Genomic DNA, 11,539 nt, shown 5'->3' on the forward strand with positions numbered 1-11,539 from the left:
CCAATGATATGCACGATTTCAACCCTTCGATACGGTTTTCTGTAGATACGAATGATAGCTACGGGATGTTCATTTAGTTAAAGAATAATCATAAAAAACTAATTAATTCCAGGTTATTTAGTTACCTAGGTATATCTAATACCTACATATTATGAATTAAGTAGGTACCTACCTACCTAAAGATTGTTTCAAACTTTTTGGAAAAATGTCCTTTTGAAAGTACAAACCCAATTACAGGGTTGTATACCTTTAAAAGGACATTTTTTTTCAATAAAATTTAAAATTATGTTTAATTAAAAAAATTAATAAGTAGATAGGTCTACATAATACCTAAGTACATAGTGAACGAAACTTAAGCTTGAAACTTTAGGCTCTAAGTACTTAGGTAGGTAGGTATACCTACCTATACCTATAAGTAAGCTTGAAACTTATCTATTGATCAAATAGGTACTTAGGTACTACCTAGGTACGACCTAGATACCTATAGGTATCTAGGTAAGATACTTACCTAGATACTAATATAAAATCACTAACTGATCTGTTTGCTGCCAAAACTTTTAAAATCCTTTCTGGATTCTACGACATTGATAAACGTAGGTAGGTAGCAGTGGCGTGCAGCTCATAGAGGCATAAACGCACTGCTTACCCGCGTTGTAAAAAATCAATGCTTATTTTTCATTAAAACCTGCCGGAAAATAAGCTCATACCTAAATGCATACCCTGCCTTGAAATCCTGTGCACGCTACTGGTAGGTAGGTACTAGGTACCTACATGTAAAATCTCAAATTTCAGACTCCTGCGGTTTGATCGATATTTAATAATAAATCTCAATAATAATATTATGTCAAGATTATGTCAGTCAATCAATATTTTTTTAGTAGAGTACCTAATATTTTGTTTAGGTATATTAAAGTACCTTATAGATCATCCTGTATATTATCTTTATGGACCAAAGTCCCACATTCCAAGGTGTCGCAATGGACGAGATTAGAGTCACAGCGTGACCCAATCACTGCCCCATTAAGTATTTGAGCTTATTTATATTAGAATGGACGTGAAAAGAAAGAAAATACATCAGACTAGCTATCCCGACTTCACTTACCTAAATGGATTTTTTGAAAACCCTTCCTTAGTCCTATAGGAGTCTACGTTTAAAAAGACAACCGACACGTAAAATATAAAATTTCTAGTCACAGAGCTTTAAGCCCCAAGCTTCTTTAAGTAGGTAGCTAGTCTTTTTTCTGACGGGAGGCTTCGGCCGTGGCTAGTTACCACCCTACCGGCAAAGCCGTGCCGTCAAGCGATTTAGCGTTCCGGTACGATGCCGTGTAGAAACCAAAGGGGTATGGGTTTAATAAAAACTGCCATACCCCTTCCAGGTTAGCCCGCTATCATCTTAGACTGCATCATCACTTACCATCAGGTGAGATTGCAGTCAAGGGCTAACTTGTACCTATCTGAATTAAAATAAATTAAAAAAAAAGGTACCTATATAGGCAGTGGGGTAATTTGCTAACTCAGTGTCTAACTCTGAATGATAGCCACTGAGCTCATACCTATTGGTTGGTTTTAAGTTAATTAATAATTCCACTTTAATTAAGACACGAGGGAAGATAAAAAGAATAAAAAACAAGTACGTAGGTATAACGAGGTAGGTAAGTGGCTAGGTATAAATCTCCAAACAAAATTTGAATCATTAATTAGCACGTCTGGTTAAAACCATAGATATTTAAATGTTTAATAAGCTACAGATGAGACGAAGCGATAAAATTTATTAGTCAAATGCCAATGCCAAATGAAGTAAAGGCTACCTGGAGATGTCAAAGGAAACATCGGTGATTTTTGTTTACTTGTCTTAATATCATCATCGTGATCATCTCAACACTTGCATAACCCTACTGAGTACGAACCACCTCTCAGAATGAGAAGGGCTTACTTAGGCTATAGGTACTTAATAGGTAGGTAGGTACACCACGCTGTGCCCTGGCCAAGTACGGATTGGCAGACTATCATACAACTTTGAAAACGTTATGAATAAGGCCACTCTTCCCTTTAATAGAATCTGTGGTTACAAGTGAAGTTGGTCCGTTTCAGAGGACGGATTAATTAAAAAGTTTGTGCGCGAAAAAACGCGGCACCGCGCGATCCCAATTAAAATTCTACCCGGATTCATTATAGCACTTTATTTTTAAGTGATCGTTATGATCCTCGCTACGTCACTGGACTCGGGGTGGAATTAATCGAATCGAACCAATCATTTTTTTTTAATTCAGACACAAGCTCGCTACGTCACTGGACTCGGGGTGGAATTAATCGAATCTATATCTATTCTATAATCTATACCTACTGTACACACTTACAAGAAAGCTTCTGCTGGATTAGCTTTTTCATATTGCAAGATCTTCTTCTTTGTCATGTCTTTGTCATTATTTGTTTCTTTTTTTAAATCAGATACAAGTAATAGCCCTTAACTGCAATCTTACCGGGTGGTAGGGTAAGGTTGCCACTATTGGACCACATTTTTTTACATTTCGATAACTTGGAAATATTTTACTGTAGAACTCTTAAATTTTGTCATTAGTTAGCAAATATGATTAACTGTAACACGAAACTATTCAAATGTCATAAAAACAAGATATAGTAGAGAAAACCTCGAATAAAGCTCAGGTAAAAAGTTGCTTTGATTGGACCACCAGCACCTTGATTGGACCCCCAAAGACTCCACGATTGGAACACAGGCTACTTATACAACTGGTCCAATAATGGAAACTCGAAAAAATTTTTTTTAATAAGAAATGAAATTTTTTGTATACTTAATTTTTATAATTTTAATTTACTTCAAATAATCAAACAACTTGAGATCACAATATTGCGACATTACAAAGCTTAATTTTTCACGTAAATAACAAAAGCAGAAGAGTGGCTCTCAGAACTCCGTAAGATCTAGCTGCCCCATTGAGACCAATTTTTTTTGGACTTAAGTGCTTCAAGAGCAAGCGCCATACTTGTTGCGTTACAGGTATAGTATAGCCTTAACTTTTTGCTTTTACTGGGCTCATTTTCATCATTTTCAGCCATCCTAAAAATAAAAAATAAATTTGGTTTTCCGTACAGATCCATCATTGGACCAGTTCAATAATGGCAACTAAGACTGGTCCAATGATAGCAACTGGGTACTTCATTAGTAAAATGTCATTCACCACTTATACGTTATCCTAAAACTTACTAATCGTGTACCAAAAGCAAGCCAGTTTCATATGAAACCCACTAGCTGTAGTAAAATTGAGACACATTAAAGAATAAAGTACTTACTTGCTACGTCAAACCACCATATGAAAAAATTTACTGCACTCTCTGACACACAAAAAAACTTCACTTCCAAATGGACGTTGCTGGTACACTGGCGGTTGTGGAGTAAGCAAATGAGTTCTAGAGAATGTGTTTTATCTCTTTCTTTCACGCACAGGTCCTTCCAATTCCGAGAAACATCGATGGTCCAATCAAAGCGTCGGTCCAACGATGGCAACCTTACCCTAAGTGATGATGCAGTCTAAGATGAAAGCGGGCTGACCTGGAAGGGCTATGGCAGTTTTTAGGGTTCCGTACCTCAAAAGGAAAAACGGAACCCTTACAGGATCACTTTGTTGTCTGTCTGTCTGTCTGTCAAGAAACCTACAGGGTACTTTCCGTTGACCTAGAATCATGAAATTTGGCAGGTAGGTAGATCTTATAGCTGACATTTGGGGGAAAATCTGTAAACCGTGAATTTAGGGTTAGATCTTACAAAAAAAATTAAATTGTGGTCATGAACTAATAATTAGTAAGTATACCTATTCAATTTTCTAAATAAGATAACTATATCAAGTGGGATATCATATGAAAGGTCTTCACCTGTGCATTCTAAAACAGATTTTTATTTATTTTTATGTATCATAGTTTTTGAATTATCCTGCAAAATGTCAAAAAAATACGACTGTAGTAGGTACGAAACCCTCATTGCGCGAGCCTGACTCGCACTTGGCCGGTTTTTTAAATCAGATACAAGTTAGCCCTTGACTGCAATCTTACCTGGTGGTAAGTGATGTTTCAGTCTAAGATGAAAGCGGGCTGACCTGGAAGGGGTATGGCAGTTTTTTTTATTAAACCCACACCCCTTTGGTTTCTACACGGCATTGTACCTAATACCGGAAGGCTAAATCGCTTGGCGGCACGGCTTTGCCGGTAAGGTGCACTAGCCACGGAAACTAGAAATTTAGAAATTATAAAATTTCAACCCCCTGCCGGGAATCGAACCCAGGACCTTCCACTAATAAGACAGCGCAATACCATTGCGCCAGGGAGAAGACTACTGACCCCGTAGTGGTTTTTAGGGTTCCGCTTTCATCATCAACCTATCGCTGGCTCACTACAGAGAACGGGTCTCTTCTCAGAATCACCTACTAATCTACCACGCTGGCCAATTGCGGATTGGCAGACTGGTGTCATATATTTACCTACAATCAAGTAGGTAGGTACTTGGTTCTAGATAGGTAAGTTAGATACTTCCCGAATTCTGACAGTATCAAATTGATACATAAGAGCCCAAATTAAAATTCCCAAAGCGACACCGGATTGTCGCAACGCCAAGAATTTTAATAACCAATTTGTATTTAACAAATCACTTTGAAGTAGGGTTGTCACTCGTCCAGGATTTAATAATATCCTTTATTTCAGGCAAACTGTACCTACCCATATTATTACAGAAGGCAAATATAAAATATGACATAAAAAATTTAGATTCTAAAATAGAAATAAAATAAAGATTTTTTTTTCTTTTTTAATTCAGATACAAGTTAGCCCTTGACTGCAATCTCACCTGATGGTAAGTGATGATGCAGTCTAAGATGATAGCGGGCTAACCTGGAAGGGGTATGGCAGTTTTTATTAAACCCGTACCCCTTTGGTTTCTACACGTCATCGTACCGGCACGCTAAATCGCTTGGCGGCACGGCTTTGCCGGTAGGGTGGTAACTAGCCACGGCCGAAGCCTCCCACCAGACCAGACCAGAAATTTAGAAATTATAAAATTCCAAACCCCTGCCAAGAATCGAACCCGGGACCTCCCACTAATAAGACCACAGCGCTCACGATTGCGCCAGGGAGGTCGTCAAAAGATAAAAACGAGTACTACTGTCTAATATCTTCATCTATTAATTTTCATATCTATGATTTTTTGTTGATTGTATAGATCCCTTTCTGTCGCATTTGGCTTGGGTTCTGTTACAGCTGTGCAAGAAGGCCTTACGAAGGTCTTCTTCTTTGTCCTCGCCTTATCCCGGGCCGTTCCGCGGGGCCAGCTTCCTTATCATGTGGCGCCATCTGCCTTTCCATGATAAGTATGTACCTACCTATAATGAGTTGACTTCTGTTTTACGACAGGCTTGCGACAGGCGTAAATCTCGCGATCATTGCTATCAAACGTCACACGTAACAGCGGCTACAGAGAGACAGCAATAGCCACAAAGCCAAATAAGAAGAAGAAGAAGAAGAGAGACAGCAATTGAGCTCTAGTTCACCCTCTATCGGACAATCTATGAACTGTCGCATTGCTACTGCTGTCGCGTTGCTGTCACTACTGCGACGTTTTACGTAGTCAGCCCGCCGGTCGCCAGGCGAAGTGCAGGAGTGCCGTTGGGTTTTAGTGGGTATTCCGGTCGCCTCCCGGCTGGCGAGTCCCACATACCTACCCTCCCCGTTCTCGGGAGGGATGTGGAAACGCATTTCCCAACGTTAAAAAGGGTTGGCAGCCCTATCTGAAATGGAAGCTATTTTCTTTCGAACCCCATTACTCCCAACTTCTTCACAGTTAATTGGACGTTTCTGGATGAATATGGTATAATTAATTTGAGACTGTTTATTGCAGATGTAATATTAGTGCTCTTTGAAGATATAATGGATGATGATGACGAACACCTGAAATACCGGCGCATGATATGAAAATTAAAAAAATAATCATTTATTTTTAAATCTTAAATCTGAATATAGGTAGCTATCTACTTACTTTACAGTTTTTAATTTTTTTCTATTTTCCGTAGTCGGGTTACAGCTTTTGAAACTTTTTCTTTTATTTCAAACTTGTAGGTACCTACCTATTTTGTTAGAGGTTCGATATTTAGGATAACTTCGTCTATACATACTGCATTCTGTCCATAGCTTTGGCAGATTAAGGGCAGATCCCTAACATGCAATCATTATCTCCAGCAAGGCGATATTTCATAGCTCCGTCCATTAACGACCTCTCACCTATCACGCGATATAATAAGGCGATAGGAAATCGCTTCCGCCACGCCGCTAGGTGGCGCTCGGGCAATTTGTCACACATCCCAACCAGACGACTGACACCAAATGATTTATCTCCGTCCGCAGACAAAGGCCTCTCAAATAGACCCCCTCGCAAAGCAAACACTCAATTTAGATGTAATTACTGAACGAAAGTAGCCCCTATTTTATCGTGCAAAAGGTCACTTTCCCGCCAAACGTTTGACATTGACAGCGCGGTGACACTAGCACTGCGTTCGAAAACCGCCGAGCCGCCGCGCCGAGTAACACGACATGCCTAGGAATAGACATAGAGGTCGCGTGCGATACAAAAATCCTTCGGTGGAAAATTTAATTCAACACACTGTCTGACAAAATAATAAATATGCAAAAAAGCAAATACGAGTAGGTAGGTATTTTGGAAGTGAACCTAGTTTTTAGGGCGCGTTGGGGGATTTTGGGATGGATAGATCTTCAAGGTTGCGTCAGTGGGGCCAATTCTCTTGTACACAATGCACAAGTGCTATCCTTTTCCGCAAACAACACTATGAAAGGGATAGCAATATATTTAGACATGCCATTTTAGTTTAGTTTTGAGATTGTGTACAACGGAATTAGCCACAGTGACATGCTAATTTTTACACAATTATACTTACTTAGTAAGACCGGCGCTGATTACGTATCTCCCGTATCTCGCGACAGGCTTGCGACAGGCGTAAATCTCGCGATCATTGCTGTCAAACGTCCGGCTAGAGAGAGACAGCAATAGCCACAAAGCAAAATAAGAAGAAGAGAGACAGCAAATGAACTGCCGGATTGCTACTGCTGTCGTTACTGCAACGTTTTACTTAATCACCCCGCCGATGGTCCAGTACCTTGGTAGAAGAAAGTGTTGCGTACCTATAGCATCTCCCCTAAGCTAGGTTTGTGGGGAACATTCCCCGGCTAATTGTATGTATCGCACGGCGCAGAACGCATTTGTCAATTGTCGCCATCCTCCCTTGTAAAGACGGTAATTAGTTAGCCAACTATTTCTGGAACGCTTTGACGCTTATTAAGATTTCAAATTGGACACAAATTGGATGTCATACCCAACTGATCGCTTTAGTTGTTCCTGTATTAGGATATAAGTAGGTGTACCTTTCGGTTGACGTTGAAGAATCATTGTATTAGTGTAGACAGCTTCGTTTTATGCTTATCAAGAAATAATCTATGTTGTTATGTTCAATCATAAAATAAAGAAGTAAAAACCAGCTAAGTGCGAGTCAGACTCGCGCACCAAGGGTTCCGTACCATTATCTATAAAAACGGGGAAAAAATCATGTCTGTTTTATGGGAGCCCCCTTTAATATTTATTTTATTCTATTTTTTAGTATTAATTGCTGTTATAGCGGCAACAGATTATACATCATCTGTGACAACTGTCTAACTATCACGGTTCATGAGATACAGCCTGGTGACAGACGGACACAGCGGAGTCTTAGTAGTAAGGTTCCGTTTTACCCTTTGGGTACGGAACCCTAAAATAAAAGTAGATAACAATATGTAAGTATTTAAAGCTTCACCTTAAATACATATCTACGAGTACTTAAGTACCACATCTTTTTTAGAGTATCTATACTTAAAACTAGGACACTTGGTTTTGTATAGCGTTATCTCTTCTTACACTCATGCATTTTTGTTTTCTGTCTTACTCATCACGAGCACGAATTATACAGGTTGTAACCAGAACGCTAGCAAAAACTTAGCGTTAGGTATGGTTAGACCTACTTCCTAAACACAATCCAATAGGTACCAATAACCATTTGTCTCATTTTGTAGTTTTAGTGATTTAGTATTTTTCAAACCCGCAATGTGCAAAACCCACTTACGACGCAGCATTGACTCCGAGTGGCCTTCTTACGCAACGTTCGTTGACCTCTAGTTCGTCCGTCAGATGTTTTATTTGCAATAATATATCGTGAACTTTTACGAAATAGGTATCTATAGGTAGTATTTATTTTTTATTTTTGTGCGGTTTGTATCAGTAGGTAATCGTCAATACTACCACCTGTCTTCGTTTTTGCTAGCGTTCTGTGAAACAACGTTCTGAACACCGTAACATGTCTACACACCGCATACACCTCCATGAAATTATATTTTGGGTGGTACTTACTATGTACCATAGTGTTTTGCCATTACTGAGCCCTAGAGCAGAGAGCTCCCTTCAAATTTTTTGGGCCACCTGTAAGGGTGGTAAATTGGGCGGAATAGAAATATACCCGGATACGGAATAATCTACCACCTTACAAAGATTAGAGGAAAAAAAAAATAATTTTAATTTACTTTACTTGATCTATCTACCTAGTAAAGAATAGAAGCTAGACGTCGACTCCCTTGTAATGCATATGAGGTGTTATAAATGAAATTTGCTAGATGTTAGGCAAAATTGTTTTTAATGTAACTTTTACCGGGGTCGCTTAATACAGAATGATGGCTAATAATGCTTAGTTATTCTAGCTTAATGCCAAGACTTAATTTAGATACATTAGAATGACTTAGGTAGATAGTACATAAGATCTATGTTTTAAATTTAAGATGCCATTGGCATGGAATAGACAATGACACAGTAAAATTCATAAAATTGTTTCAAAATAAAAAGCTCAGTAGTAAAGACAGGGTTCTTACTGTACACATACACTAAGAAGGTTCACTAAACTGTTCCAGGATACAAACATTTGCTTACTTGTAGGTGCGAAGACTGCAAGGTAGCTGGACGGCATCGGCCAAGATCCAAAACTCAATTTATTTGATTCTTCACAACCGAAATGTTTCATTACAAAGATTTTCACCAAGTCTTATCCATAGCAATTAAGTTGTCAACGTGAATGTGCAAAAGAAATAAATACGAAAACCGAAAACTAAAACGGAAAACTGAAGCTAAACGTAAAACGTAAACGTAAACGTAAACGTAAATACGAAAACCCTATTGAACTCCTGGCCACCAATGGTTTTCAGAAGTCCACCCACAACCCATTATCCTCATTTATTTGGGAAGATAAAATAACTGGAACATAATTGATGAAACATTGAAATACGTTAGGATGACTAAAATTTATAACTATTGTATTTTCCCAGGCGAAGCCATGGGCGAAAAAGAATGAGATTTTCCTGGAACGAAAAAAAATTCGTCTTCACATGTTGACTCCAGGAAAATTCTAAATCTCAGCAATCGGTGTTGCCAGACGCAACCCGAGTGTGGCCGCACTCAGTTAGTTTGATCATGAGGCCAATTCATTTTTGAATATTTGCGGAACCTAAGGATATATTATAAGAACCGTTTTGTTAATGACTTAACAATAAACAAATGATATTATGGTTTTATTTAATTATTTTGTTTTATTTTTACGACAATTGACAACGAAGCAAACGCCATCTATTGTGGCTCGAATGAACTCTGAACATCGACCCACGCGTAGTTCTGCACCTTGATGCTAGGTGGCACCAACATACTTTGAACAAAATTGATTTTTATTAAAAGCGAAACGCTAATTAGTAGTTCAAAATTTACAACGTCACAATACTTCCCCTCCTACGAAAAGGTTCAACAGGTTGAACCACGCTGCCCTCAGCGTCATCCAACAACTACTAACAATTTGCCTGAAACAAACAAAAAAAACACAGAAGTTACGCGTGAACGCACATCTACTACTGACAAGGAAAATTGTCTAACAAAATAAATATACTGAAAACAGTGTAAGGTTTTATACATTACACTTAACTACACAACCCTAACTTCTAAAAAGAATATATACAAAAAAACTTCATGGTGTCTAAGACACTTGAGTGGAAACATCTTGGCATCATTCTTCAGCTGACTGATAGAATGCGTCTAGGCCTACGGTGGTTCACTCTTTTAAACTACCATCGTAATATTTGTTACTCAACAAATACGGAAAATCTGGTTGTGAACGGGTCCATCTGATATGGCAACCGTTCTCTATCCCATTCGGAAAATTAAAACCGAATCAAAATCGGAATATGAGAAAAAAAAAAAAACGAAATAACTCTCCTAGAAAATAGATCTCGGAACAGAATCGGAAAAATAACAGAAATGATCCATTATCTAGAAGGAAAACGAAAACAAAACACAAAACCCCCCCTTTTCGTTATCCCCAAAGTACGATATTTGCATTTTTACTTTCTCAACCGGTTGGTCTACCACAAGCATTCCAATCATCACATATTCATCCCTACATACATCCACTACATTCATCTTCAACTGAACCATGGTAATGTAACTGTTAACTCAGAACATCACTACACTCATTCAAATTCCTAATTGAATATTGATAACTTAAATATTCAAACAGTTTAGACCAAACTAAGTAATGGCAAATATCTACTTCTTAATATCCTTAATATGCCAAGTGCCTATTGGGTGGTTGTCAGCTACTCTAACTAGTTCATAAACCAAAGGTGACAAAACCTTGACAACCCTGCACTTTTCATACTTAGGTGCCAGCTTAGCTGCGAAAAAATTTGTAGCGTCGCTTTGTGGATAGGTCTTTTTCCACACTATATCCCCAACAGAATAGCTTGCAGACCTACGCCTCAAGTTGTAATGCGTTGCATACTCTGCATGAGCCTGAAACAAATTTCTCCTAACCTGACCAAATATGTCCTCCAAAGTTCCAAACTTTCCTGCGTATTCCTCCCTTGGAATTCCGGCCTCGTACTCCTTATCCGTGTCCTTATAGAAGGAACCATTTAAAACCGGTTCTCTAGCGTGGACAAGGAAGAACGGGGAGAATCCAGTGGATTCATTAACCGCACTGTTTATGGCGAACTGGACCTTGTACAGGTTTTCGTCCCAGGACCTGTGGTTATCTTTCACAAAAGCGGCTACAGCAGTCATAACAACCTTATTGTACCTCTCAACAAGGTTAACTTGCGGAGTGTACAGTGGTGTGTAGTGTAATTTCGGAATATTATAACGCTTAATGAGATTACGGAATTCAGATCCTGTAAATTGGGACCCATTGTCCACAATCACAGTCTCTGGAACACTATGGTTCAAAAATACAAAATTCTCTAGCGCTTTAACAACAGCGGCACCTGTGGCACGCCGTAACGGAAACAACATTGTATATTTCGAAAAACAACACGTCACCACAAAAAGAAATGTAAATCCTGATTTAGACCTAGGCAAAGGTCCGACTAAATCAGCCGAAATGACCTGAAAAGGTCTCTCGCAGACTTT

This window comes from Maniola hyperantus, chromosome 24, assembly GCF_902806685.2.
Source record: "Maniola hyperantus chromosome 24, iAphHyp1.2, whole genome shotgun sequence".
Lineage (NCBI taxonomy): Eukaryota > Metazoa > Arthropoda > Insecta > Lepidoptera > Nymphalidae > Maniola > Maniola hyperantus.